The sequence below is a fragment of the Canis lupus genome, chromosome 3, assembly GCF_048164855.1.
Source record: "Canis lupus baileyi chromosome 3, mCanLup2.hap1, whole genome shotgun sequence".
In the NCBI taxonomy this organism is placed as follows: Eukaryota; Metazoa; Chordata; class Mammalia; order Carnivora; family Canidae; genus Canis; species Canis lupus.
Window position 1 is genome coordinate 60,928,030 of NC_132840.1, and position 27,802 is coordinate 60,955,831.

At 40.3% G+C, this 27,802-nt stretch overlaps 1 long non-coding RNA gene across 1 annotated transcript; it reads left to right on the forward strand.

Annotated features, from left to right (window-relative positions):
- The first annotated feature begins 8,294 nt into the window (after positions 1 to 8,294).
- Positions 8,295 to 11,363, forward strand: LOC140625066 (uncharacterized). Its single transcript, XR_012024445.1, has 2 exons — positions 8,295 to 8,591; positions 10,710 to 11,363. It is a non-coding gene; the product is annotated as an uncharacterized lncRNA (long non-coding RNA).
- The last annotated feature ends 16,439 nt before the right edge of the window (positions 11,364 to 27,802 follow it).

Here is a 27,802-nt window from a genome sequence, read left to right on the forward strand (position 1 = left end):
GGGAAGTTTTTGGCTATCATCTCTTCGAGTAACTCTTCTGTCTCCTCTCTTCTCATTCTGGGGCCCCTATAATGCTAAAATTAATCCTCTCCATGTTCCCTCTAAGTCCCTTAAGCTATTTTAGTATTAGAGTTTATTATTCATACCAGGTTATTTTGGAAAATTGGCTAAAATGAGAACTAATAAGGTTAAAGTCACACAGATTTGTTCTTCCAATCTCATGACAAAAGCTACTGTGACTTTAGAAACCTGAGCTCTGGTACTATTATAATCACGTACAGACTATTTCTACAGTGATGAGGAGAGAACACATTTAGCAGGATGGATTGTTCTCATTCGCTATTATACAGTACGATTTAGTAGGAAAGCAACTGAAGGGTGTCTTCAATTTATGCTGCAGATTTGCAAATCAGCTACTGTTGTGTGAAGCTTGAAGGAAGAAGGTGTCTGTCACCCACTCCCAGAAACCACTCCACACAAAAATGTTGCCATGCCCTGAAGGGGGAAGCCTGGGGAGATCCCTGTGAGCTGCACCCCACTACACCTGAGGTTATGTCTCTCATCTGCACTTCTCCTTGGGCCATTCAAAGATCAGACTGACCATGAAAAGGATTGTAGGCCTTCAAGAAAGAAAGAAAATATGACAATTTATTGTACATCTAAGATAATGTTCATTAAAGTCATTTTATCTGAGGAACTAGTTATTAAGTTTCTCTGGTTCATGCGCTTGTCTTTTTCATCATTTCCTGGTATGTGAGGCATGTGGCCAATGCTTGGGAGGTGGAGAGCCTGTAGTCAAGGGCTACTGGCCTGTCAGCCTGTAGTCAAGGGCTACTGGCCTGTGCATCTCCACCAGTGGGCCTGTCCCTATGGAAGCAGATCCACCGAGGGGCCCATCCTTCAGCAGATGGCAAGTGGTTCCTGCTGGATTCCCCAGCATCTCTTAGTGTTCTTACTCAGCCTCTTCCTTGCCCTTGCCCCAGCTCTTCTCAGTTCTGTCCATCTATCTTGCAAAATTAAGCTATACTTTTTTATTCTTGTCATTTTGATACCAATCATATTATAGTATTGTATTGTGGTATTAGATATTTCATTGATTAGACACTGAAATGCTCATGATTTACCTTTTCATTTAAAAAGAAAGTATCTGGTGATTTGTTGCTTTTTCCTCCTTTGCTGAACTGTGAATGAGTGCAGAGAACCCAGGCTCTGTACACACTGGAAGTGTATCCATTCAGGTGGCTCCTACCACAGCCAGTGTCCCTGTGGTTACATTCTGGAAATGAATGGGTGTGTGAGTGAGTAGAATCAGACCTTTAATTGGGATTTTAAAAACTAGAAAGTAAGCCACATAGAACTCAATTAGGAAATACAAATACCAAGATGGGGTAGAAATAGGTTTTGTCCATTAGTCATGTGCCACTCATTTAACAATGTCACTGGGTCCCCACCACCTAGCAGGTACTGCGCTGGCCTTGGGGCTCATGGTCCTTCCCTGCAAGGACCTTACAGTCTGATGGGGGAGCACAGATGCTAGATACACTTGAAGAGACAATGGAAGGGACATGAGAATGAGTCTTTGCAAAATTAAAAAGAAACTGTTAATGATCATAACCTTATTCTTCTCAATATGTTAAACACAAAATTTATCCAGATTTTATGATATTTAGAAACATGAAAGGCTGTGTACTCAGTGTAAATTCTACTTGTTTAACCCTTTTAGGAAGATTTCATAGAATGGCTCCTGTGGCTAACCTTTGACATCCTATCACACTAACTCCAAATTGAATTCAAATATTATGTCTTTTTATCCAAGAAATCTGAAGTAATTCATTGTAACCTGAGTTAATAATGGCACAAATGTGTGGGGTTTGTCTGTGGATATGAGAAAGCACTCCTTCCATATGAGCATCAGCCCATGAGGATTTCACCTGCAGTTATGGCTACTTCAGCAAATTCTTTAGCCTTTTGAGGCCTTTGAATGTATTATGCAGATGGATAGATTATTTCTAATTACATTGTAGCTCTAAAATTAGTGATACTTGACTTTTATTAACTTATAGGAGGTATAATGTTCTTGACAGGGAAATGCAATTTTGTAGCAGAACAAAAACACAATTGTCAATGTTTTCTTCTTGGAATGATCAGTTAGTGTCACCCTATGCATGAGAAATGAGCCTCCTCAGCCTCTTGCATACACTCTTGCCTTTACTTTCTGATTTCAGATCACAACATAAGACATAACCCTTGATGACAGCCCTTTACTCTTCTGTGCCCAACATAGCTAAAAAAAAAAAAAGTTATTTCTCAAGAATCTTCTTTTCCCAAAGGAAGATATTCTCCTCAAGAGATGTGTCAGAATAAGAATAGTCAATGTTCTAGATGGATGGATGAGGAGGCATATATAGTTTTTAGATTTCCTTGGGAGGATTTGTTCTCTCTCTATGGTTGTTTCAAGAGATCATACCCCAGAAATATTTTTTCTAGCCTTTCTTCAGCCTAATGTTAACCATCTGGTTTTGACATAACCCACAAAATCTATTTGAATCTTGATTTTATCCAGTGTATTAATTTTGCTTAATCTCTGGCCTTTTATTTTATGTAAGGTTAATCTTCTATTTTATATCTGCAAAAATCTATCATCTAAGGTCCCTTGGAGAATGATATCACATAATGCCAAATGGGACATGTAGTTCTAGCTTTAAATAAACAAAAACTTTTGACTTCTGATAGAAGCCTTGCTTTAACGCTCTGAGCATGCATTCTCAGAAGAGTTACTCCTTTATAATGGGGGGGGGGGAGGCTGAACAAACTCCTAGAGTCCCCTGGTTAATAAATATCTTTCTGAGAAGCTATTGTGTGTAAGGCACTGTTCTGAGTCTAAAGATATAAAAAATAAGGTCCCTGCCTCCCTGATATACCTCCTAGTCAGGGGTCAGAAAACTCCAGCTGATTGGCCAAATCTCCTAATTTTGTACTGCCCATCAACTGAGAATGGTTTTTCTATATTTTTAAATTTATTATTATTATTATTATTATTATTATTATTATTATTAAAGATTTATCTATTTTGAGAGAGAGAGTGAGCATGAGTGGGGGAAGGGCAGATGCAGAGGGAGAGGGAGACTCTCCAGCAGACTCGTGCTGAATGCAGAACCCAATGCAGGGCTTGATCCCAAGACCCTGAGATCATGAGCTGAGTCAAAATCAACAGACGCTCAACTGACTGAGCCACCCAGGTGGCCCTGCTTTTTCTATTTTTAAATGCTTGGGGAAAAAAAACAAGAGAAGAACAGTATTTTGTCACGTGCCACATTATATGAAACACAGATTTTAGTGTTCCTAAATAAAGGTTTTTTGGAAGACATCCACGCTCATTTGTTCACATATCATCGACAGCTGTGTTTTCAAAGCAATGGCAATGTTGAGTAGCTGTAACAGACTGCATGGCCTGCAAAGCCTAAGGTATTTTCCATCTACTATTTTATAAAAAGTTTATAAATAAGTGATTAGTTAAACAAGAAGTTTGTGGATGTGCTGAGAGCTCTGATGGAAAGACATTGGCTGATGACATCTCATGCCCACTTTGAAAGGGGTGAGAGGGAAGACCCCTTGGAGGAGTTGATATTTGCTGAGTCCAGAAGGATGAAAGTGTCTCAGCCATATAGACAGCAGGAAAAAAGCATTCCAGGTAAAGACAATAGCAAGGCCAGTGGCCAACAAAAGTGAGAAGAGACGTGTGTCCTTGGAATATGCCAAGGCCAACATGGCAGGAGCACCAGGAGTAGGTAGGAAAGAGGATCAGGTGAGATGCAGTGACAGCAGAGCATCTTGTGTAGGATCCTGGAGGCTTTGATAAGGAGTTGGGGCTTTATTCTTGGAGCAATGGAAAGCTATGAAAGGATTTTAAGTAGAGGATTATGTGGCCTGATCCACATATTTTCTAGAAGAGTTCTCTGTTGCATGGCTATTGCATGGAGAATGGGTTTTAGGGAAGACAAGCATAGAGGCAAGGAGACAGAATGGGATACTATTATAGTCCAGGCAAGAGATGCAGTGGTTTGGATTAAGATGACATTGGAGTTGGAGAGATGTAAAAAGCTTTGAGATATATTTTGCCAGTGGCACTTGCCTAACATCACCCAAGATGGAGATGAATTGGCCTTAGAATAGAAGGAAAGGGAGGCTTCAAGATTTTTTCTGAAGTTTGCAATCAAGAGTGCCTGGGTAGTTCAGTTATTTAACCATCTGACCCTTGGTTTCTGCTCAGTTCATGCTCTCAGGGTCATGGGATCAGACCCTGCATTGGGTCCCGCTCAGCATACAGTCTGCTTGAGAAGTTCTCTCTCCCTTCCCCATTGTCCCTCCCACCCCCACCCCACTCATGCTCTCTCTCTCTCTCTCTCATAAATAAATAAATAAATAAATAAATAAATAAATAAATAAATAAAATATTTTTTTAAAAGTTTGTACTTGATCAGCCAGAGGTAAGGTAGTGATATTAATTCATTCCACAAATATTCATTGAATGCCTACTGATCTAGGTTATAGGAAGCAGCAGTGAATATAACCAATGAAGCCAATAATCAAATATGCATATAATTACACAAAATGTCAGATAAAGACAAATGCACTGGGGTAAATAAATCAAAGCAGGACAAGAGGGATGGTGAGTCCTGGGAAGAAGTTTTTTATTGTTGCTATTATTGTTTAAAAATTCCCAGGAAGCTATTGGCTGCTAAGGTGACATTTCAACAAAGTCTGCAAAGAGAGAAGATAAAGAAAGAATTTAGTGAATTAATTGTGCACATCTAGGGAAAAAGCATTCCAGACAAGTGAGCAGCATGAGTAAAGACTCCGAGCCAAGTGTGTGCTGACATATTTGAGGATCAGCAGTGAAGGAAGAGTTACAAATACTGGGGTGAGAGGTAGAAGAAAAGTCCAATTTTATAGAGCTTTGAGGGTCCTAGGAAGACTAGGCTTTTACTCAGAGTGGAATGTGATACCACGGGAGGATGTGAGTCCCAAGGACTGATGGGAGCTGAAGTATATACAAATAGGATTGTCCCAGAAAGATTCTAGGACAGCAAGTGTGGCCACTGAGGGGCCAGTTAGGAAGTCTTGGGAGGAAACCTGACAGGGAAAGAAAGCAAGAGTTCTACACTGAACATGCTAACTTTAAGACCTCTAGTTTATGCCTGAATATAAAGCAACTCTACATAGAATTCAAGGCCAAATAAATGGTCTTTCCATTTTCTCAGTTAGAACAACCACTTGACCAAACAACAACCAAAAAATATTTTTGGCTAACTTGTCTACTAATACTATAGAATTTAGTCAAGCACACATAATTGAAAATCACATAGTATTATAAATATATATATAATATAAAATGATTTTTTAAAGTATAGCTTTAAAATAAGCCAAACAAAATTTACTGATGCTTTCACTATGGCCATGTCTATGTTTTCATTTTACAGAATAAAAAAATTTAATATATGTCAGCAGTATCAATTATCATTAGAAATTTGGCTTGGGAACTATATTCTCAAAATCTGCAAAGACCTGAATATAAAGTTATTCCTTTTTTCCCCTTCAACTATGATTCTGGGTAACAGTTGAATGAATGAATGAATGAATGGATGAATGAATGAATGATGGATTAATGAGTGCATACATACATGCATACATAGATCATCTCTGTGCATCTCTGTGCAGGTGCATACAACGACTAACTAGGAGCATGGCAAAGCAAGCCCCTGGGAGAGTAAGGGGTGAAGGCCAGGTAACAGTCAACACAAGTGCACATTTATGAATTGAAGGGAAGCCACTAAACCTGGCTCTAGACTGGTCTCCAGCAGCATTTACTGCTTGGGTGACAGAGGCTAATCCAGGGGAAGAGTTTTACCAAAATGGGAATGATTGAAAGGTTGGTAGTATTTGCAAGGGAAAGGTTTTAGATGAGGGAAGACCAAACAGCAGATGTCACAAAGTAGAGAAATCCAAACTTCTCTTCCCTTGCTCCCCTGGGGACTCCTGGGGATCTGGTAAATTAGTGCTCAGCCAGCCCAGTGGGGCATCAGGGCCCCCGTGGCAAAGGCTCAGACAGTAGGACTAGGATGGGTAGATCTCAGTTCGGCACCCACTTCATACTCTGGGAGTGATGGAGGGCAGCCTCTGAGAGCAGCTGCAGTGAGAGCCTGAGTGGCCCTTAGGCCAAGGGGCTGGGGATCCCTGTCTCCTTGTGCTGTGCAGTGGAGGCCACAGCAGGTTGACACCCAGTATGTCATTAAGATACACAAAAATGTGTGTCATTTACTCTTTTACAAAGTCAGAAAGTAGACAGAAAGAAAGGAACAAAAAAGTCTACCAGAGAGAGATGAGGGTATAGGGAGAGAATCTAAAACTACATTGGAAAACATAAAAATGTCCAAGGAAGATGACATTTCTCTCCATGAAGCTATTTTTAAAAAAGACTTATTTATTTATTTGAGAAAGAAAGAGAGAGAGAGAGAGAGAGAGAGAGAGAGAGAGAGAGAGAAAGGGGGCAGAGGAAGACATTCTCAAGCAGACTCCCCAGTGAGCAGGGAGTCCCATGTGGGGGCTCAATCCCAGGACCCTGACTGAGATCATGATCTGAGCCCAAATCAAGAGATAGATGCTTATCCTACTAAGCTACCCCAGTGCCGCCGTGAAGCCATTTTTGTCTCTTTTACGTCCCCCCACACGAGTCTGAATGGGACTTTTTAATTTACTACATTTTTCGAAGACATGAGTTTTCAGGGCTGCTTAGTTTTCCTTCTTCATGTATTTTCTAAGCCACCTAATGATCACTCTCATTACCTCTTCTATGTTCCCTGACACCTGAGTGGGAAGGAGGGGTGTGGACAGTTTTCCCTAGTCCCTCCACTGAGTGGGGGCCATGTTTTCACAGAGTTCATGTGCCCATTGAGGAGAATGCACACAAAGTGTCCTCTTGGTGGTGGCTCGTAGCTGGTGCTCCATAACCGGTAGCAAGGGTCACAGAAGGTCAGGTGCCACAAAGGAAAGAGAATGGCCCTTGCAGGCCAACTGGAGTTTGGCTTAAGCCCAAATTTCTGCCACTTGCTACACAACCTTGGTCAACTTAATTACCTCCTCTACTCCTGTAATAACCTCATGGCACCTAGGTAGACCAGACATTTCATAAACAGTAGTCATTACTATTACAGCTACTCTTGAAGATGATGGCTATACTGGTCATTGTTTCGGACACATACATCAAGCATGGTGTCCATGCATGGGTAGGGGTGTATGTGTAGGAGGGAGACATATGGTGAATGGACTTTCAAAGTCTAGTTGTACTATGTGCAGAAATGGGTAATGGACAGAGATGAAGAAGCTTCTTCTTAGCCATATTTATCTGAGAAGATTTAGTTATTATTCAAAGAAGATAGTTAGGTGGAGGGATCTGAGTTAGGAGACTGGGCTCAGGAGCAGGGTAGAGCAGGCAGGAAACCGGGCTGGCTGCTTTCCTGTGCTGTTCTCACACCCGCAGTCTGCAGTCTTGATGGATCATTTGCCTTATTAATTCCTGGGTCCTATTTGGAGGAGGCAGCGGTGAGTAGTATTGGTGCATTTTATATTTACGGACATCATCAATCTGCCAATGCCTTTCATCTTTGCTGGGTAATGCAACTTTTCCTGTTATTTCTCATGGAAGGCTGAACAAAGTCAACGAAATCATGTCAACCTGTGTGTAGGACATATTTTACAAGAAACAATTGTTTTACCATGTAACTATTGGGTAATAACCATTTTTAGGAGTGGATATTTCTATTTTTCTAATCAGAGAGATAGGATTCACTATTGGATTCACTGACTGATGCGTTAACCTTATCTATAACTTCTACCTTTTCTGCATAGAAACCTAAGTTAAGCCAGTTCTGGGACAGTCTTGCGAAATGAGTTACGTTTCATTGTAATGAGCAGAAACAAATAGACAAGAAATAGGCTTTAGCACTAGAGAGACTAGTCTTCAATTCCATTATATGTTAGCAGCCTTGGGCAATCTTGGGCAATCGGTTTCTTATCTCAAAAATGGAATAATATTTACGGTTCCCCGGGGGTGTTGTGAGGATCAAATGAGATCGTTACCTATAAGGCATTTAGCACAGTGCCTGGCCTACTACAATTGCTCAACAAATATTAACATCCTACTCCGTTCCCCTCCTGGGTTGCCTATAGCAATCTCTGTGCTCAACGTCATTTAGCTACCGACAAACTGAGCAGCAACAACCTCAGTGTCAGTAGACATGGCTTTGCTATGTGGTGCCATTAGTCACCTCTCTTAATTTTTCTGTCTGTAAAAAAGGGGGTTGACAATGGAGTGCCTAGCAATCTCACTGGTGAGGCATCAGTGGATCAAGGAAGGAATGAGTGACAAGGTGACTTTTAAAGGGTAAAACCCTGATTCCTGTGATTTTTTGAGTACTTATCCAGGAACTAGAAAAGTCGTGGATCCTTTTTCTCATCACCTGCCCTGGGATGGATATCTGCATCTCCCTAAAATTCCTGTGTTGAAGCCTTCATCCGCAGTGTGACATCTGGAGGTAGGCCTTTGGGAGGTAATTAGGTCACAAAGGTGGGACTCTCCTGATGGGGTTAGCACCTTTATATGAAGAGAAGAAGAAGAGAGAGGCTCCCCTACTACACACACACACACACACACACACACACACACACACACTGTAGATGTGTCTACAGGCCAGGGGTTTATAAGGCCAGCAAAAGGGTCTCACCAGGAACCGGCAGGACTTGGATCTGGGACTTCTCAGCCTTGGGAACTATAAATTAAATTACCATTTTTAACCTCTCCCTATCCCCATTCTATGGCATTCTTTTACAGCAGCTCAACCTGACTAATACAACACCCTTTACATTGCCAGGCATTCTCACGGGAAATTCTTTTTAGGGAAGCCCCTCATGATTGAGAGTCTCTAGGGCAGTGGTTTTCAACATTTGCTGTGCATTGGAATCATGGTGTTTTAAACAGAGCGAAACAACACAATGCCAGGGCCCCAGTCCAATGATCTGATGTCATTGATCTCAGGTATTCCCTGGGCATGGAGTAACATAAGAGCTTCCCAGGTACCTGACCATCAGATCAAAACTCCTGAAACTTTAAAAGCATGTATGAATATCTGGAGCATCGTGTTAACATTCTGATTCTTATAGATTGTGTTTGCAGTGGAGCCTGAGAATCCACATTCCTGATGAGCTTCTGGGTGAAGCCAATGTTGCTGGTCTATGGAACACACTTGGAACAGGACAAGTCCCACAGAAGTTGACAAACGAGGACTGTGGGCCTAATCTAGCCCACTGTCTGCTTTTGCATGGCTCAAGAGTTAAGAATGGTTTTTACATTTTTTAAAAGATTTTATTTATTTATTCATGAGAGACACAGAGAAAGAGAGAGAGGCAGAGACACAGGGAGAGAGGGAGAAGCAGGCTCCATGCAGGCAGTCTAATGCAGGACTCGATCCTGGGACCCCAGGATCACGCCCTGAGCCCAAGGCAGGCGCTGAACCACTGAGCCACCCAGGGATCCCCTGGTTTTTCATTTTTAAATGATTTTAATAAACCACAAGAAGGAGAAGAATTTCTTGACACATGAAAATTACATGCAGTTCAAATTTCAGTGTCCACAAATAAATTTCCATTGAAACACAGCCACCTTCGTTCCCTTTTTGGCAAATGGCTGCTTTTGCACTATGATGGTAGAGTGGAATTTTTGCAGAAGAAAGTAAATGATCCACAAAGACTTAAATATTTATTATCTACCCTTTGCAGAAAAAGTTTGCCAACCTCTGAATTAGGGGGTAACTCGAATTCACAAAGGAGTCAATTGTACTCTAGTAAGTTTTCATTGCTGTTAGGATCTCACGGCATCAGCCTTCTGCCAGTTGGCATCAGGCTCAAAGATATCAATGGCTTTCTGTTCTATCAAGGTGCTATGCTAGGCCCTGCAGGTCTATACTTGCCAGGAATGCCACAGTTTCTGCAACGGCTCCTCTTAGGGAATGGTTGGCCAGGCTGAGTCACTCTCTCTTGCCCTAGGTTACCCTGACACCATGCTAGCCTAGGATCTGAATGTTGGTGTCTTCCCAAATTTCTTATGTTGAAAATCCTAACCACAAAGGAGATGGGGCTTTGGGGGATGATTAGATCATGAAGGTCCTGCCTTTATGGAGACCCCAGAGAGCTAGCTTGTTTCTTCCACTGTGAGAGGACACGGCAAGAAGCCAGCAGTCTGCAACCCAGCAGACAGGGCCTCCCCAGAAGGGCCGTGCTTGTGCCCTGATCACGAATTTCCAGCCTTCAGAACTGGGAGGTCCGGGGGCTCATGTTTGTGTGCCAAGGGATCTGGTCAACGGACTCACAACACCAAGGTGTTCTCATGTTCCTGGGACTTGTCTGACACCCTGAGGGAAACTCTGATTTACAGCTTTAAAAACAAAACAAAACAAAATTCTATTTATTAATTGACCATCTCTTGAAAATGGACATTCAAATCTATGTCTTTCTGCCTAAAAACAGATTAGTGTTACCCACTTTGAAATAAAATGACCAAATGTCTATGGAGACTTCCTGACTACGGGAGCTTGCTATCTTTAGCTGGGACCCTGAGACTCAGTTCCTCATCACCCAGTCTGTTCTCTGCCTTCCAGGGAGAAACTGACGTAGGTTCCCACCACCAATTTCTCCAGTATCTTGTTATCTCATAAGCTTATCGAAGACTGCATGCTCAGCTTACTCAAGAACAGGCTGCAGTGAATGGGTAAATGAGAACGTGGACGTGAGAAGCATCACTGCGAACAAGTTCTGCGTTGCTGGAGGGCCGACTGCCACCACACAGCTCTCCTTCGTCTTCAGAGGGACGGCAACAGCTACTTCCTACACGTGGTGCTTGCCTTGAAGACGCCTTCAAAAGTAACTCATGAAAAATCTTGACTCACAGCTGAGCACACCAATCCGCTTTACTGATGCTTTGTAGTGGCTCCAGGTCAAGACTAGTCAACATCCCATCTCTGGTATGGGAGTCGTTGCGACCTGTGGGCTGCGGGGCCTCATGGCAGGTTCTCTATTGTTTGGGGCTCTCAGTCCAGACGTGCTGACCTCAGCTAGCCACGATAGGGCAGCTCCCTCCCAGCTCGCTCACTATAAGAATTAAGGTGTTGGGAAAGACTTAGGAACCCACGTTTTCTTCTGAGCCCTTGTTTTCATGGGCACACACTGCTTTTTTCTTTGTTTCGAGGAATTGCACTGTTAATAAAAATAATTGTGTAAAAACAAAGTAAAGACAAATAAAAAATTAAAAATCATTGATGAGGTCATTTAGGTACATATCTATTATAGAAAATCCTGTGAAATAAGTGTGATTATTTCCAAAACAGTTCGGGGACTTGGCCAAAGTCCTACTGTTATTTCATGAAGCAAGCAATATTCAAACCCCAGGCTCCATGGCTCCAGAAACAAAACCTTTAATTTGAATCTATGTTCACTCCTCACCGACTGACTCTGAAATCCTGCTGCTGGAGTCTGGTGTCACGCAGACTGGGGAATTCTGCAGGCCAGGTCCCCCTCTTGAAGATTAATAACACATGCTAGCCTCGTAGTGGCTCCAGGCTTATTAGTGGCTTCTGTATATGGATCTATTTGTATTTCCTTAATGCCACATTTCTCAAATTTATTTTCCCCTGGATCCCCCAGTGCTCCCCCACCCTTTTCCACATAACAGCTGCAAACAACTTGCAAGACACACTGTGGGAAATGGTGCGCTGAGTCACTCAGGTCCTGGTGTGGGTGTTGAGATCAATTGAGAAAATATTCTGGGATAAAATAAAAAGAAAGAAAGCAGGGGTGGCAGGGGGTAGGAGTAAGGAGGGAATAAAGAATAAAAAAGAGAGGAGGAGGAGGAAGAAGAGAAGAGAAAGAAAAGAGAACAATCAACCCCAAATGGCCTGAACAGAGGAAGAGGAGGGAAGAAGGCATTATGGCCAAAAACAGTCACTTGCCAAATCATTTACAGAGTTGAGAGCATCTTGACACAAATTGAGTTTTTAATTTGCTAAATTTCGAAATAATTAAAAAAAGATTTGGGTAAGTAGCAGAAACATCTTTTAGCATGTTGAGTCCCTAATAGAGGGACACCAGGATTCACTTGACACTGTCTGTCCCCTCCAGGGGATCATAAGATATTAAGGCTTAAAAGACAAGGATGCAGTTAGCATTACCTGCATAGGGTGCATGACAGGTGCCCCCGGAAATGCAGAGCGAGCAAGCCACAGTGGTTTAGGGGGGCTTGTTTGGACATGTGGCTGTTACACGTGACACACCAGGATGCTGGTTCTTAGAAACTGCTCTTAAAGCTAGTTACCGAGCTCTCAAACTGGGCTACACCATGTCTCAGCTGTGTATCCTTAGACAACTTACTTAACTCATTTGTGCCTCAGTTTCCTTGTCTGTAAAATGGTGATCACAAGAGAATTTGCATCACAAGAGAGTCACAAAGATTCAAGCACTTACAACATGGTGGTACATGGATGCTATGAGGGTCAGTTATCACTATGGGTTCCATTCCTCTTGTGGAATCCATTGGTGAAAAAGTTGAGATCTGAGGAGCAGTGGAAATGGTCTGTGAATGCCGGGAAGAGCAAGGCATCTAGCACAATCTAGATATCACATTTTGTCATGACCTACGTGCAGGAGAGAAGGAAGACGAGGAGGAACTCAGGGTTTGAGCAGCTAGAGGGAGGCATGTTGTTCTGGAAGAGGGATCCGGCAACTCTGAAGGGAAGCGGGATGACCAGGGATCCCAAAGACTGTAGCTAGCTGGTGCCTGAGCAGGTTGGCCCGGAAGCAATGGGGCAGGCGAGAGGCCATGAAGACGCCCCATTCTCACAAAAGCCCTGCTCTTGGGAACACCGGCCCTGGACAGTCCAGCCATCTTGCCTGACCCTGAGGGCCACTCGGCAAACGAGGGTGCAGGAGGATGCAGACCAGAGACCCGGGTTGGAGGACGTTAACTAGAGACAGAGCCCACCCCCAACGGCTGGAGGGTTGGTCTTGATTTCATCTTGAAAAACAAGAAATATGTTCAGTCCAATTGAAATTCTGTTTGTATCTTTCAAAAGCTGAGGGTGGCTTATCATTGTTTGCCCCACAGATGGGTTTGGAAATTGCCAGCCAATTAAAACACACAATGCTAGCAAAATGGGTTACTCGTTTTCCCAAAAATGCACACTGAATGTGCTATAAATGAACTTGCTTTCAAAAATTCAGTGAAGTATATAGATTCCAGTTACTAGTAATGACTTAACATAAAGCAATAAAAATGCCACAGCCATGTGTGGTTTTTACCCTATATTTTCAGTTCTTGATGTGGCTCACTGAAAAGTATAATTGAAATGCCCAATTGAGTTATGCCTGTCAAAATCTGTCTTTGTCAATGTGGAAGTACGAGAAGGTGTGGAGGTAGGGCCTGAGGGAGGAGGCCGTCTGGGGAGGGCCGGCTTCTGAGGATGCAGGAGAAGATTCCCTGTGGCTGTGTTCTTCATTGTGTTAGCAGTGGGCAAATCCCTGGGGCTTCTTGACAATCTACCTCTTTGAGGAAGACTGAGATTAGAGTCTCTCTGACATCAGTTGGTTCACACTATAATGGCATTCCTGGCATTCCACTCTAAAATATCTCCACTTGAGCATGTTACCAAAAGTTGCAGCATAATATTTACAATAATTACAAGAAAATTTGTTCTTCAAGCCGAGTGGGTCCATATATCTGAAGAACAAGTTACAGAGAAATTAATCTCAGGGGGTTTTAAAATAAACCACCAGAGAAACCTGGAACTGAATGATGAATCTAAGGTAATAGAAAATGCCAAAAAAAAAAAAAAAAACTCAAAGAAGACTACTCTAAAGAATGCATAACCAGAGCACAAAAAGTAATGCCTCCAAGTGTTAATGCCTTCAAGTCAGTTCTCAACTGGTTGTTACAGCTGGGGGTGGTGGGCGATGCTGGCATCTGCTGGGTAGAGGGCAGAGGCAATGCCTAGCATCTTGCAATGCACAGCACAGCTCCCCATGCAAGGAATTACCTACTTATTTATCCCCAAGTGTCAGACGTACCAAGATGGGGAACTCCTGCTTTATATATAATGCATAATTTCTGCAAATCTGATGTTTATCTAGTTGGAGAAAAATGATTTCTGGTGTGTTGTCCAGATCCTTCATAGACATTTTTCTGCTTTTAGCAGCACTGGGTAAGTAACCCAATATTATAAAGAAATTGAATAATATATGCATGTGCAGATTCATGAATTACTCTGCCGAGGACACGTACACAACCACCAACCAAGTCAAGAAGGGGGTTATTGCCAAGAGCCAAGAACCTCACCATCTACTGACTGTGCTCCTTGTGGGCTGGGACACCTCCTTCCTCTTCATCTTCCTGATGAAGGTTACCAATAAAAATGGCCATAAATAATGGGTCTTACTCAGGAGCTAATGCACACAAGGAAAAATAATGGAGACAGCAAAATATCTAGCACACTACAATTATTCCCTGATCATCTATCTCTTTCTCCAAGCTTTTCCTGTATTGCGGAATTTTCACTCCCAAGTATTCTCATTGAATATAAATTTCCACATTAGTGACTTTAAGTTACATCCACTGTACAGATATAGTGGAAATTATTTTTTCTTCATAAAGCCTTTTTAGGGCCAGCTCCATGACCTCTTCTGTCCATGCTATGTTTGCCATAATAATGCACATACTATTGAGACATTCTTCATACTTCAAAGACTGCCTACACTGAACAGCAAGTAAATGGTGGGTATGGCTAGAACCCAAACCATCTGACTCAGACCAGCTGTCTTTCCAATGGAATCCTCCATCCTCTGACATTCTTTTTTTTTTTTTTAATTTTTAATTGAATTTCGATTTGCCAACATATAGTATAACACACAGTGCTCATCCCATCAAGTGCCCTCCTGAGTGCCCATCACCCAGTTACCCCAACACCCAGCCCACCTCCCCTTCCACAACCCTTTGTTCATTTCCCAGAGTTAGGAGTCTCTCATGGTGTGTCTCCCTCTCTAATTTTTCCCACTCATTCTCTGACATTCTTGACATTAGACATTCAGGGGCTACCACCTGGCATGACATGAGGTTCAAGGCAAGTGCACAGCAGGGAGTGAGAAGACAGGGATTCTGGAGTTTGTGCACCAGGATTACACTTTCTGTCTTCTATGGTACAAAGAATCTGGGAGTAAAGGGACCCTTCTTCCAAACCTGAGGAATGCACTTTCCCACCTGCTACAGGGAGGAAACGGTTCATTATTTCCTTACTACCAGCTGAAGTCTACCCAGTCACTTCTCAGAACTGATAACAATTCTTTTCATTTTGATAAGCACCTGGCCTTTACTGCAAAATTCTGTCCTTTCCCTGACTATTAAACAATTTTTAAAATAAAATCCCATCATACTAATGGATGGGATGTTATATTCTCTGTGATAAGCTCATGTTGGCAGCTTTCTCTTCTAACAATCATGTCAGTGATTGCAAGAGGAAGGCAGGCACAGGGGCGGCTTAGGCTGGTGCCGGTGCTGGTGCTGGTGCACCTCTGCTAAATGGCAGCGTAATGAAGATTTTATCACAAAACATCTATAATGAGGGTTTTAAAGAGTCTATTCATGGATCTGAATCTTTTTTACACCAGACTTTCTTACCAAATTCTGCAGCAGGCAGTGAGGAGACTGTATTTATGGCTCATTAATAAAGATTGCTTTCTAAAAAGCACATCTTTTACATAATCATGAAGATGAGGGACTTTTTAAAGGAATTATACCATTGCAGAGGTGACTGCTGTGCCTGATCAGCAATGATTCCATTCTTAACTCAACTGAGGTTTTATATTTGAATAATTCCTGCAAGTATATCTTCTGTGCAAATACATTTTTGATTGGTAATAAATGTTACTAGTTATTTCGTTTTCAGCCTACAGATGGATCTGATATGATCCTCTGCCTTTTATATGTGGCCTTGATTGGCATTCTAAAAACTCATATAGGGAGACTAGGGAAGAAATGGGATGACATAGCACCTGAGGGGATAATGGGTAAAAAGTACAAACAGTGGATGGAGCAGTCACTCTGGCAATTATGGGATGTGAGAACAAAACGCACCTCCCCTCCCGCTCCCCCCCCCAAAAAAAAGACGCACCTTCCCTGTGTTTGAAATCAGGGAGAGAAATTCTATTTTCCACATGACTTGTCAAAAACTGATCCAAGTACCTCCTCAAAACTCCTGTTTGCCAGTTTGTAAAATGACACCATTAAACAGCCTTTGTTAATATTTCCAAGGCTGTGTGAGTTTCTGAAGAATATTTTGAAGCTCAAAGAAAATGCAATTATTGACCTTGACATTTGACTGTGAGGTTGCCTGGCCATGTATGGTCGTCTAGTATTTTCACAGTCCCCTCATTGCTGCTACTGTTGCTGCCACCGGCAGGACCACCAGCAGCTGCCATGGGTGAGGCTTCACCATGTCCAACAGACCAGGGTGCTTTGCATATGTTACATCTCATCTCATCCTATTAAAACATGTGGTAAGTTCTCCAGTTCTCCATGGACCTTTTTTTTTTTTTTAAGATTTTATTTATTTATTCAAGAAAGGGAGAGAGAAAGGGAGAGAGAGAGAGAGAGAGAGAGAGACAGGCAGAGGGAGAAGCAGGCTCCATGCAGGGAGCCTGACATGGAACTCAATCCTAGGTCTCTAGGATCACACCCTAGGCTGAAGGCAGGGCTAAACTGCTGAGCCATTCAGGCTGCCTTCCATGGACCTTTTATACATGAGAGATCAGAGTTAGATAAATTGATTAATCTGAGTAAGACAACAGAGGTAAAAGGTTGGCCGTGGTTGGGATTGAACTAAGGCATGCTGATGTCAAAATCCAAGGTTATTAAGCACTGAGTTATTCTGCTTCTAATCTGCTATAGAGTTAAAAACCAGATGGTCAAGCTCATTAAAACTGTATCTAAGGATAAAGCATATAAATGCTGCATTCTGTTTAAGAAATTCTAATTATAATGTCTCTGGGCTTTGGGGTTGTAGGTTCCAGCTGGTATTGGGGAAAACACAGCATTAGGTCTACAAAACCATCAAAATAGCTTACAATATGCATATTGCTACTTTTCAGATGTATGTATTTTTAAAAATATTTTATTTAAATTCAATTTGCCAACATATAGGAGATGTATGTATTTTTTTTAAGTCCCTTTGGAATGATGCTTGCTCACCTCTCAAGACTGACTGCCCTTGTTCAACTGCTATTCACAGGGATATTATATTTAAAGGTAATGATTTCTATGTGCTAATAAAATCTGAGTGTTTTGTGTATCAGTGGAAAGGACAGCACAGTGGTGTGATTAAGTGCATAAACTCTGAAGCCATATTTCTTGAGTTCAAATCCCAACTCTTTCACTCTCCAGTTGGATGGTCTTGGCTACCTAGTCTCTCTAGCTCACTTTCCTTACATGTAAAAGGAGTTTAAAAATAGTAAGCACCAGGGATGCCAGGTGGTTCAGTGAGTTACGTGTCCAACTCTTGATTTCAGCTCAGGTCATGATCTCAAGGTCTTGAGATCAAGCTCTGCATTGGGCTTCATGCTCAGTGTGGAGTTGGCTGGAGATTCTTTCTCCTTCTGCCCCACAATCGAGAGAGAGAGAGAGAGAGAGAGAGAGAGGAGGTATATATATATATATATATATATATATATATATATATATATATATTCACAGGACCTTTGTGAGCACAAAATGAATCAAATTTATATAACATTTAGAGCACTTCCCACTTTCCACAGTAAGCACCATGGTTTTAGTGTTTGCCAAATATAAACTACATAACAAACTATCCTTATGAAGGTCTGCAACTATCTTGGATTAACCTGAAAATGCTAAGAACCACTGCTCTAGAACAGAAAAATCTCTCATTTGGTTGTTTTCAGAGAAACTTTTTAAATCCTTCCAGGTTCCTACTTGTGGGTGGTTCAGAGCGCTGGATAAATGTTCTGTACAGAGATGCCACTGGGCAGTGTGTTACGAATTGACATGCATATAATTTGCACTTAGGTACTGAATCAAAATCAATGCAAAATCATACCATCTCTGGAGATTCACATTTAATGTAAAGACAATGTGTTAGAATCTAAAACAATGGATAAAGAAGAAATTTAAGGAAATATATTTTCTACTTTTTCATTTTTATGTTTGGAGAAATAGACCACTATTCTCATTTTTTTTGTTTCATTAACCTAGTTTATAGAATGTGTTTCTCTCCCTGCCCATACACCTATACAAGTAAATAATTCTCTCATCAACTGAATTTTAAACTCAGATTCTTCATTAATTGTTATTTTTCTCCTCAGGCGGAAACTGGTTTATGCTCTGAATGCTGTTTGATAAGCCCCTGTATTTATTTGTATTCACAGATTCTGCTGCTATCTACTAAAAGTCATTTCTTGGCAGCCTTGGGTGATTGCAGATGAAATGGCTATGCCAGTAATTCCCCCCACAGGAAAGGGAGGAAGGATACTGTTGAAACTAGGTGGAAGGATTCCAACGCAGGCAACTAAGGAAATAATTAGAGGCAGGAAAAACAATTGGGCTGTATTGCATCACATGCAAATTTAAGAACTCCAGGATTCTCTAAGAAAATCTTCACACCACCCCCCACATACCAGCACAAATTTGGAGCAGAAACAAATACGGAAACAGACCCCCCCCACACACCTCCGCAACAAGGCAGCAGGTTGCTAACACATTAGCATCCCAAAGTCTGAGAACTGAGGCTCTGTGTTCTACTGTCCCCATTTGGGCAAACCAAGAGTCCTATGGGATTTGTTGACAAAGTCTGAACAATGAACAGCAACTCTGTGAGGTGATACAAATAAAATGTTAAACATTTCCTACTCACATTTCCTCTCACATGGAAAGACAATAGAGTCATCTTTGGTACAGGAACAGAAAACAAAAACTGTACGTCTGACATACATGCTGAAAAAATGCCCTGCCTATGTGTGTGTGGTGCCAAGGGGGACAGACCAACCCTTCCTCTGTCCCTCTGGCTGTTCTGTACAATATGTTGCATGTCTATATCGATGTCATCCTCAACACCCAAAGGGCACCTACTTTTCCACACATATTCCACACAAGGATAAAATAGAGGGTGGACTACTTATAAACAATTTCTTTAACACACCACCAAGGGCTCTTTCTTTAAAGAACAGTTATTCTCAAAATTGAGTGCACAATAAAGATGTTGCTAAAATAAAGCTGCTGAACCTGGTCCTCAGAGTTTCTGGTTCTGTGTCAGGTGAAACTTGGGAATTTGCACTTTTTTTAAAATAATAAATTTATTTTTTATTGGTGTTCAATTTGCCAACATACAGAATAACACCCAGTGCTCATCCCATCAAGTGCCCCCCTCAGTGCCCATCACCCATTCACCCCCACCCTCCGCCCTCCTCCCCTTCCACCACCCCTAGTTCATTTCCCAGAGTTAGGAGTCTTCATGTTCTGTCTCCCTTTCTGATATTTCCTACCCATTTCTTCATTTGGGGAATATAAATAATAGTGAAAGGGAATAGAAGGGAAAGGAGAAGAAATGGGTAGGGAATTTGCACTTTTAACAGGTTCCCAGGTGATGCTGAGGCTGTTGCTTGTAGGATTACACTTTGAGAAACACTGGTATAGGGATTCATGCTAAGGGCCCCAAGGTTTCCAAACTTTTCCATACTTTGGAATCACCTCGAGATCTGTAAAACCACTGATGCCTGGCACCGCCCCCAGAAATTCTGATTTCATTGGTATGGGATGTGACCTGAGCGTTAGGATTTTACAAAGCTCCCTCTGTGATTCTAAAGCACAGTAAAGTTTGGAAACTGGTATATCAGGTATACCTCTCTCTGCCTCTCCTTGTGACTAACAAAGGAGATCTAGCAAAATCTTGCAAAGTTTTAATACTCTTATTCCCTCGTTCTTTTGTTTCACTGACATTTGGTAAACCAAAGTCCAAAACTTGGTTTGGTCCATTAATTGCATTGGTAATTTCTTTATCCATGTTGCTGTGCACTTCTAGAGAAAGTAATGCGATTGCAAATCCTGATGCATTGGTGCACTACAAATTCATTGTCACCGATCAGCAGTGCCCTCAAATGTTTCTAATTGTCATTATACAAGGCCTGATTCAGTTCATTTATTGTCATGCTCATTTTCTCTTTCACATATGAACTCTCTTTCTTCCTCTCTCATTTTTTATAATTTTTTTCAAGCTCTCTTAACATCTTAAAATCATTTCATTGGTGATCAGCCTGGGGCAGGTGTGCCCTCCAAGGGACATTTGATAATGTCTGGATACAATTCGGTTGTCACATATGGTGGAGGATATCTATGCTATTGGCATCTATTAGGGAGAGGCCAAGGATGATGCTGAACATCATTCAAGGTACGGGAAGCCCCCACGACAAGGAATTATTCAAGTAGAACATCAATGGAGCTGTGGATGAGCAACTCCAGCATCTCCATGCCACCTTCCCCAACTCAGCAGATGACAACACTTGAACTTCACAGAGAAAAAGAGAGCCTGCTACCCCCTCCAACCTCACCCTTGCATATCCAAACATATTCTTACCTGTTCAGTTTGGTTCCTGTAGACAAGTGAGTCCTCTACAGCTAGCACCACACAGGTGCTCCTCCTCCCACCTTAAATATCTTTGATCACTTCTGGGAGATAGAAAATTATAAAATGAGTACCCATGTGTTCACTGATTTGTTATTTTATTCACATGGAAAATATTTATTATCTATTATGCATCATATATTGTGCAAGGTGCTAGGAATATAATGCTGTAGAAACCTGAAAGTCTCTGTCTTAAATGACTTTCATGTCCAGTAGAAGAAACACACATTTAATTAATTAATCCCCCAAACAAATGTTAATTACAAAATGTGAACTTGCCAAGCAAGTTCACTGGTGAACTTGACCTAGTACAAGGGATCAGAGAAAGTTTCTGTGAGATGGTGTTGGCTTCTGTTAGTGTTTGGCTAGCTGGGCAGCAGGGGTGGGATTGGGGAGGAGGACCAAGCCCAGGCAGAGGGAGCAGCATGCACAGAGGTCCTGATGCCTGATGTCTAAAGCATGCCTCAGTGGAGGGTGTGAAAGGAAGTCAGGGCTGCTGGAGAACAAATGAGAGGGGAAAAATGCACAGATGAAATAGGAGAGCATGCCAGGGGCTGGTTCTTTAATTCTTTCATTCATTTGACATGTAAGTATTGAGCATTTTCTAGGAGATAGGCCCTGCTCTAAACATGAGATGTAGCAGTTGAATTTCCTTATTCTGGGTGATACAGATCATGAACAAAAGAAGAAAACTATGTTTTATGGTCACTGAAAGAACAGATGACTAAATTGGAGAAGGGGAAGTGGAGTGAGAACATGACAGTAGTGATGAGTTTCTATATTTATGTAGGGCGCCAACATTGGGTAAACCTGAGGACGATGAAGGAGCAGATTATGCCAGGAGAAACACCTTTCCTGGCCAGACAGAGCAAAATCCCTGAGGGGAAGCACACCTGTTCAGTTCATACCTGTTCAGTTCAAGGAAGAGCAGTGAGGTTTGTGTGTCTGAGGCAGGATAAGTAAAAGGGGAGAACAGGAGGAAAGAACAAAAAGTAAGGGGAAACAGATTAGCTAACAGGATCAAAAACCCAACAATTATGCTGTCTAAACACACACACACACACACACACACACACCTCACTTTAAATATAATGACATAAGTTGCTATTAAAAGAAAGGAAAAAGATGTCATGCAAGCACTAATCAAAGAAAATCAGAAGTGGCTACATTAATATCAGATAAAATAAACATTGGTGCCAAAGAAAATTACTAGAGACAAAAAAGAACTTTGTAGAATGATTAAAGTATTAATCTTCCAGGAAGACATAGGAATATTAAATGTGTACACACCAAACAACAGAGCTACAAAATATATGAAGCAAAAAAAGTATCAAACTACAAAGATACATAGATATATCTACAGTTGTGAGTGAAAACTTCAACACATTTCTCCCAACAGTTGGTAGAACAAGTAGATGGAAAATCACCAAGTAGTAAAATAACTCAACATCATCAACCAAGATCTTAGTGACAGGTAAAGTACATCTAATGGAAGCAGAATACACAGTATTTTCAATTGCTCATGAACTATAAACCCAGATCAACCATATCCTGCATGATAAAACAAACTTCAACGCATTTAGAATAATTGAAATCATATAGAATGTGTTCTGTGACCACAATGGGATTAAACTATAAATCAATACAAGATAAATAAAAGGAAAATTTCCAAACACTCAGAACCTAAAGGACACACTGCTCAATAACCCATGCATCAAAGAAAAAGTCTCAAGGAACATTTAAAAAATGCAAGGAATTCAATGATCATGAAAATACAAGACATCACAATTGTCAGCACACAGCTAAATCACTGCTGCAAAGGAAATTTATAGCATTCTACACACATTAGAAAATAAGAAAAATCTCAATAATATAAATTCCCATGTCAAGTGTCTAGAAAAAATGCAAAATAAACTCAAAATCAGCAGAAGGAAGGAAATAACAAATATAAGAGGAGAAATCAATGAATGTAAAAGAAGAACAAGAGAGAAAATCAATGAAACAGAGTTGGTTCTTTGGAAAGGTCAATAAAAGATCAATAAAATCAACATCTCGAACAAGAGGAATGGGAGAGAGAGAGAGAGAGAGAGAGAGAGAGATTGATTTACCAGTATGAGGAATGAAACAAGGAATATCACTACAGACCCTACAGATAACAAAAGGATAATCAGGGAATACAATGAACAACTTCATATTCATAAATTTAACAGTGTAGATGCAATGGACTAATTTGTCAAAAATACAAACTAATACAATTCATCAAATATGAAATAGATCATTTGAATAGCTCTATAAAAATAAGAAAATTGAATTCATAACTTTGAAATTCCCATAAAAGAAATTTCTAGGTACAGATGATTTCACTGATGTATTCTCCCAAATATTTATTTATTTATTATTTATTTATTTATTTATTTATTTATTTATTTATTTTTATTTATTCACGAGAGACAGAGAGTGAGAGAGAGAGAGGCAGAAACACAGGCAGAGAGAGAAGCAGGCTCCATGCAGGGAACCCGACACAGGACTCAATCCTGGGTCTCCAGGATCACACCCTGGGCTGAACAGGTGCTAAACCACTGAGCCACTCAAGGATCCCTGTCCCAAATATTTAAAAAAGAAACTAATACCAGTTCTACACAATCTCTTCTGGAAAACAGAAGAGAAAGGAGTACTTTCCAATTCACTGCACAAATCTATTATTACTCTGATAACAAAACTACTACTCTGATACCATACCACCCACCCTCCTAAGATAGCAAAATGAATGAAAGAAAACCAGAGACCAATATCCTGCAAATATATGAATGTTGAAACCTTAACGAAATATTAACAAACAGATATATTTAGCAATATATAAAAAATTACACACCATTATAAGTGGTGTTTATTCCAGGGATGCAAGGTGGGTTAAATATTTGAAAATCAACCAATGTAATCCACCATATTAATAGGCTAAAGAAGAAAATAATATGATCAAATCAATCAATGCAGCAAAAGCATTTGACAAAATTCAATACACATTCATGATAAAAACCCTCAGAAAACTAGGGATAGAGGGAAACTTTCTCTATTTGATAAAGAGCAAATACAAAAATGTTGCAGATAACATTATACTTAATGTAAAATTGAACATTTCACCTCCTAGAATCAGGAACACAGTGAAGATAGCACTCTCATCACTCTTATTTAACATAATATTGGGAGTTCTAGCCAATGCAGTAGTGCAAGAAAAGGAAATAAAAGGCATATAGAAAGAAAAAAAGAAGAAAGAAAGAAAGAAAGAAAGAAAGAAAGAAAGAAAGAAAGAAAGAAAGAAAGAAAGAAGGAAGAAAATAAGCAAAGCCATACAGATCAGAAAGGAATACAAGAAAATAAAAGACATACAGATTAGAAAGGAAGATGGTAGATAACACCATTGTCTACATAACAAACTTTAAGAGAAATCTACAAACAACCTCCAAGAACTAAAAAGTGAGCCCAGTAAAGTCGTAGTTTAGCAGACCAATATACAGAAACCAAATGTATTTCTATATACTAACAATAAACCCATGGACACCAAAATTAAAAATACATAACATTTACAATTGCTCAAAATATGAAATACTTTGGTGTGCATCTAATAGAAACACACATAGGACTTTTATACTGAAAATTAGAAAGCACCAAATAAAGAAATTTTTAGAAAAGGATCTAAATAAATGAAAAGAAATACAATGTCATTGGATTGAGAGACTCAATATAGTGAAGATGGCAATTCTCCTCAGATGGCATACATATTTAATACAATTCTTACCAAAATCCTAGCAAGATTTTTTTGTAGACATAGACAAGACTATTTTAAATTTTACATAAAAACCAAAAGGAACTGGAATAGGTAAAATAATTTTGCTAAAAAGAAAGTAGCATGAATTACCCAATTTTAAGACATTACATAGCTACACTAATTAAAATCACATGATATTGTCAGAAATATAGATCTATAGATCAATGGAACAGATCTGATTTTTGACAAAGATGCAGAAATAATTCACTAGAGGAAAGATAGTCTTTTCAACAAATGGTGCTTGAGTAACTGGACTTCCATAATCAAAACACAAAACCAAAACCAAAACAACCTTTCAACCTAGGGTATAAAAAAATTTAGCTCAAGAGGGGTCATAAACTTCAATTAAAATGTAAAACTAGGGGATCCCTGGGTGGCTCAGTGGCCTGCCATCGGCCCAGGGCGTGATCCTGGAGACCCAGGATCGAGTCCCATGTCCGGCTCCCTGCATGGAGCCTGCTTCTCCCTCTGCCTGTCTCTGCCTGTCTCTCTCTCTCTCTCTCTCAGTCTCTCTCTCTCTCTCTGTGTGTCTCATGAATAAATAAAATATTTTAAAACAACAACAAAAAAAACCACCTAAAATGTAAAACTATAAAATTTTTAGAACAAAATATAAGAAAGCTTTGGAAACTACAGCAAGTCAAATAGCTCTTAAACTTGACACCCAAAGTATAATCCATAAAAGAAAAATTAATAAATTTGATTTTATCAAAATTAAAGACTTTCACTCTGTGAAAGACCAAACCAGCCAACCTGAAAAAGGACAAAAGTAACATTTCATCAGAGAAGGTGTACAAATTGACAATAAGCACATGAAAAGACGTATAAAATCATTAGCTACCAGAGAAATGCAAATTGAAATCATAACCAAATACTGATTCACACCCATCAGAATGGCTAAAATTGAAAAACAAAACAAAACAAACAAAAAACCTAGCGCAATCACTAAATTTTTGTCGGGTGGTTCAGTGGTTGGGCGTCTGCCTTTGGCTCAGGGCGTGATCTTGGAGTCCCAGTTTCGAGTCCCACATTGGGTTTCTTGCATGGAATCTGCTTCTCCCTCTGCCTGTGTCTCTGCCTCTCTGTGTGTGTCTCTCATGAATAAATAAATAAAGTCTTAAAAAAAAATTGGTGAGGATGCAGAGACCCCAGAGTCCTACACTGATGGTGTCAATGTAAAATGGCACAGCTGCTCTGGAAAGCAGTATGTTTTTTAAAGAACTAAACACACAACTACTGTTGTGTGCCCAGAGAAATAAAGATGTATGTTCACACAAAGAAACCTAAGCATGGGGATCACTGGGTGGCTCAGCAGTTTAACGCCTGACTTTGGCCGAGGCCATGATCCTGGAGTCCCGGGATCGAGTCCCACATCAGGCTCCCTGCATGGAGCCTGTTTCTCCCTCTGCCTGTGTCTCTGCCTCTCTCTCTCTCTCACTCTCTCTCTGTGTCTCTCATGAATAAATGAATAAAATCTTAAAAAAAAAGAAAACTAAGCATGAATGTTCATAACAGCTTTACTAATAATGGTCCCAAACTGGATGCACCCCAGAGGTCCTCGAATGGGTAAATGGCTAAACAAAGTGTGGTCCATCCACATGACGGAATGCTACTTAGTATTGATTAAGAATGAACTATTGGCATACACAACAACCTAGATGAATCTCCCGAGATTTATGTCTACTAAAAAACTTAAGCCAATGTCAAAAGGTCACATTGTTTATAATTCCATTTAGATAACATTCTTAAAAAGGACAAATTATAGATTTGGAGAACAGGTTAATGATTGTGAGGGTTGAGGAGAAGTGGATATGGCCATAAAAGTGTGAAATGAAGGACTTTGTGATTGTGTAAATGTTCTTTATTTTGACCCTAGTTATGTCAACATCCTGCTTGTGATATTGTATTAGGGTTGCGCAACAGTATCACTGTAGGAAACTGGAGAAAAGGTATATGGGATCTCTCTGTATTATTCCTTATAATTGTAAGTGAATCTATAATTATCTCAAAATAAAAAAGTTTAAGAAAGTAGCTCCATATTAACATAGGGATATATTGGTACACCTCCTATATGGCACCGTGATTGGGTGGTATGTGCCCTAATACCTCCACTTCTGTCCCCCTACCCATCCCTCCAGCAAAAAATAGAGGTTTACTTTGAGATGTGGCTTCTCCACTGTGGACTCTATCCAACTACCCAGTGCCATGTCAGCCACTGCAAGATGAAATTTTACAGTGCATCATTTATGAATAGAGTTGACCTTAACTTTATGAAAAACAGGGGAAAATGAAGCAGTGACTCATTTTACTTAGGAATTCTGGACCTTATTTTTCTTGAATTTTCATATTCAATATCATCCTATGAGAAAATTAATTGCCAGACATTCTGAAAGAATGATAAATGAGATGATACGATATTTAATCTGAAAACAAAAACAAAAACAAAAACCCTATCTGGTCCTAGAGCACTGTCTGTTTTTAAAGAAGGTGAATACACTGGTTGATTTGCTTACAGTTATGTTTTTGGGAAGACTGTGGGTTGTCCAGATGATGGTGCTAGAACAGTGCTCTTAAGTCATATGAGAGCAGGAAATTCATTCTGGTCATTCAGAGTCAAAGGTGGATCCTTATTAATCACAATTTTAAATGTTATTTTTTTTTCCAGGCCAGTCGTTATTGCCATCATCTTCATTACCAGATATTTAATGGAAAAAATCATGGTCTGTGTGGCTTTCATAGCAATGCCAGAAATCCTTAAAAGGCTAAGCAATCCTATTCACACCAAGAATTGTTGAACAAACATCATAGATTCAGGATGCACCTGTTACAGCTATTAAAGAGATATAATCAGTAAGAGAAGACCATGTTAAAAGTGCCAACAAGTCACTTTTACTACAATGTAAATTTTTTAAAGAATTTGTAAGAAGGGTTCATAGCCAAGAGATTCTTTCAGAGGTTGTATATAGAAATTGTTTAAGCTGTAACTATTAACATGGTAAGGAAATTAAAATGAGTGAAAGGCTAATTTCTAGGGGTCATAAAAGTAACACCTTACTAATAGTTGAAGGAAATATATAACAGCCATATTTTATAAAACCATAGTGAAAAACAACATGATCAGAGATAGAAATCACACTGGGTGCAGCCACGGTTCTGCTCTGCTTTATGAAAGTTGACCTTGAGGCTTTTAAAATCG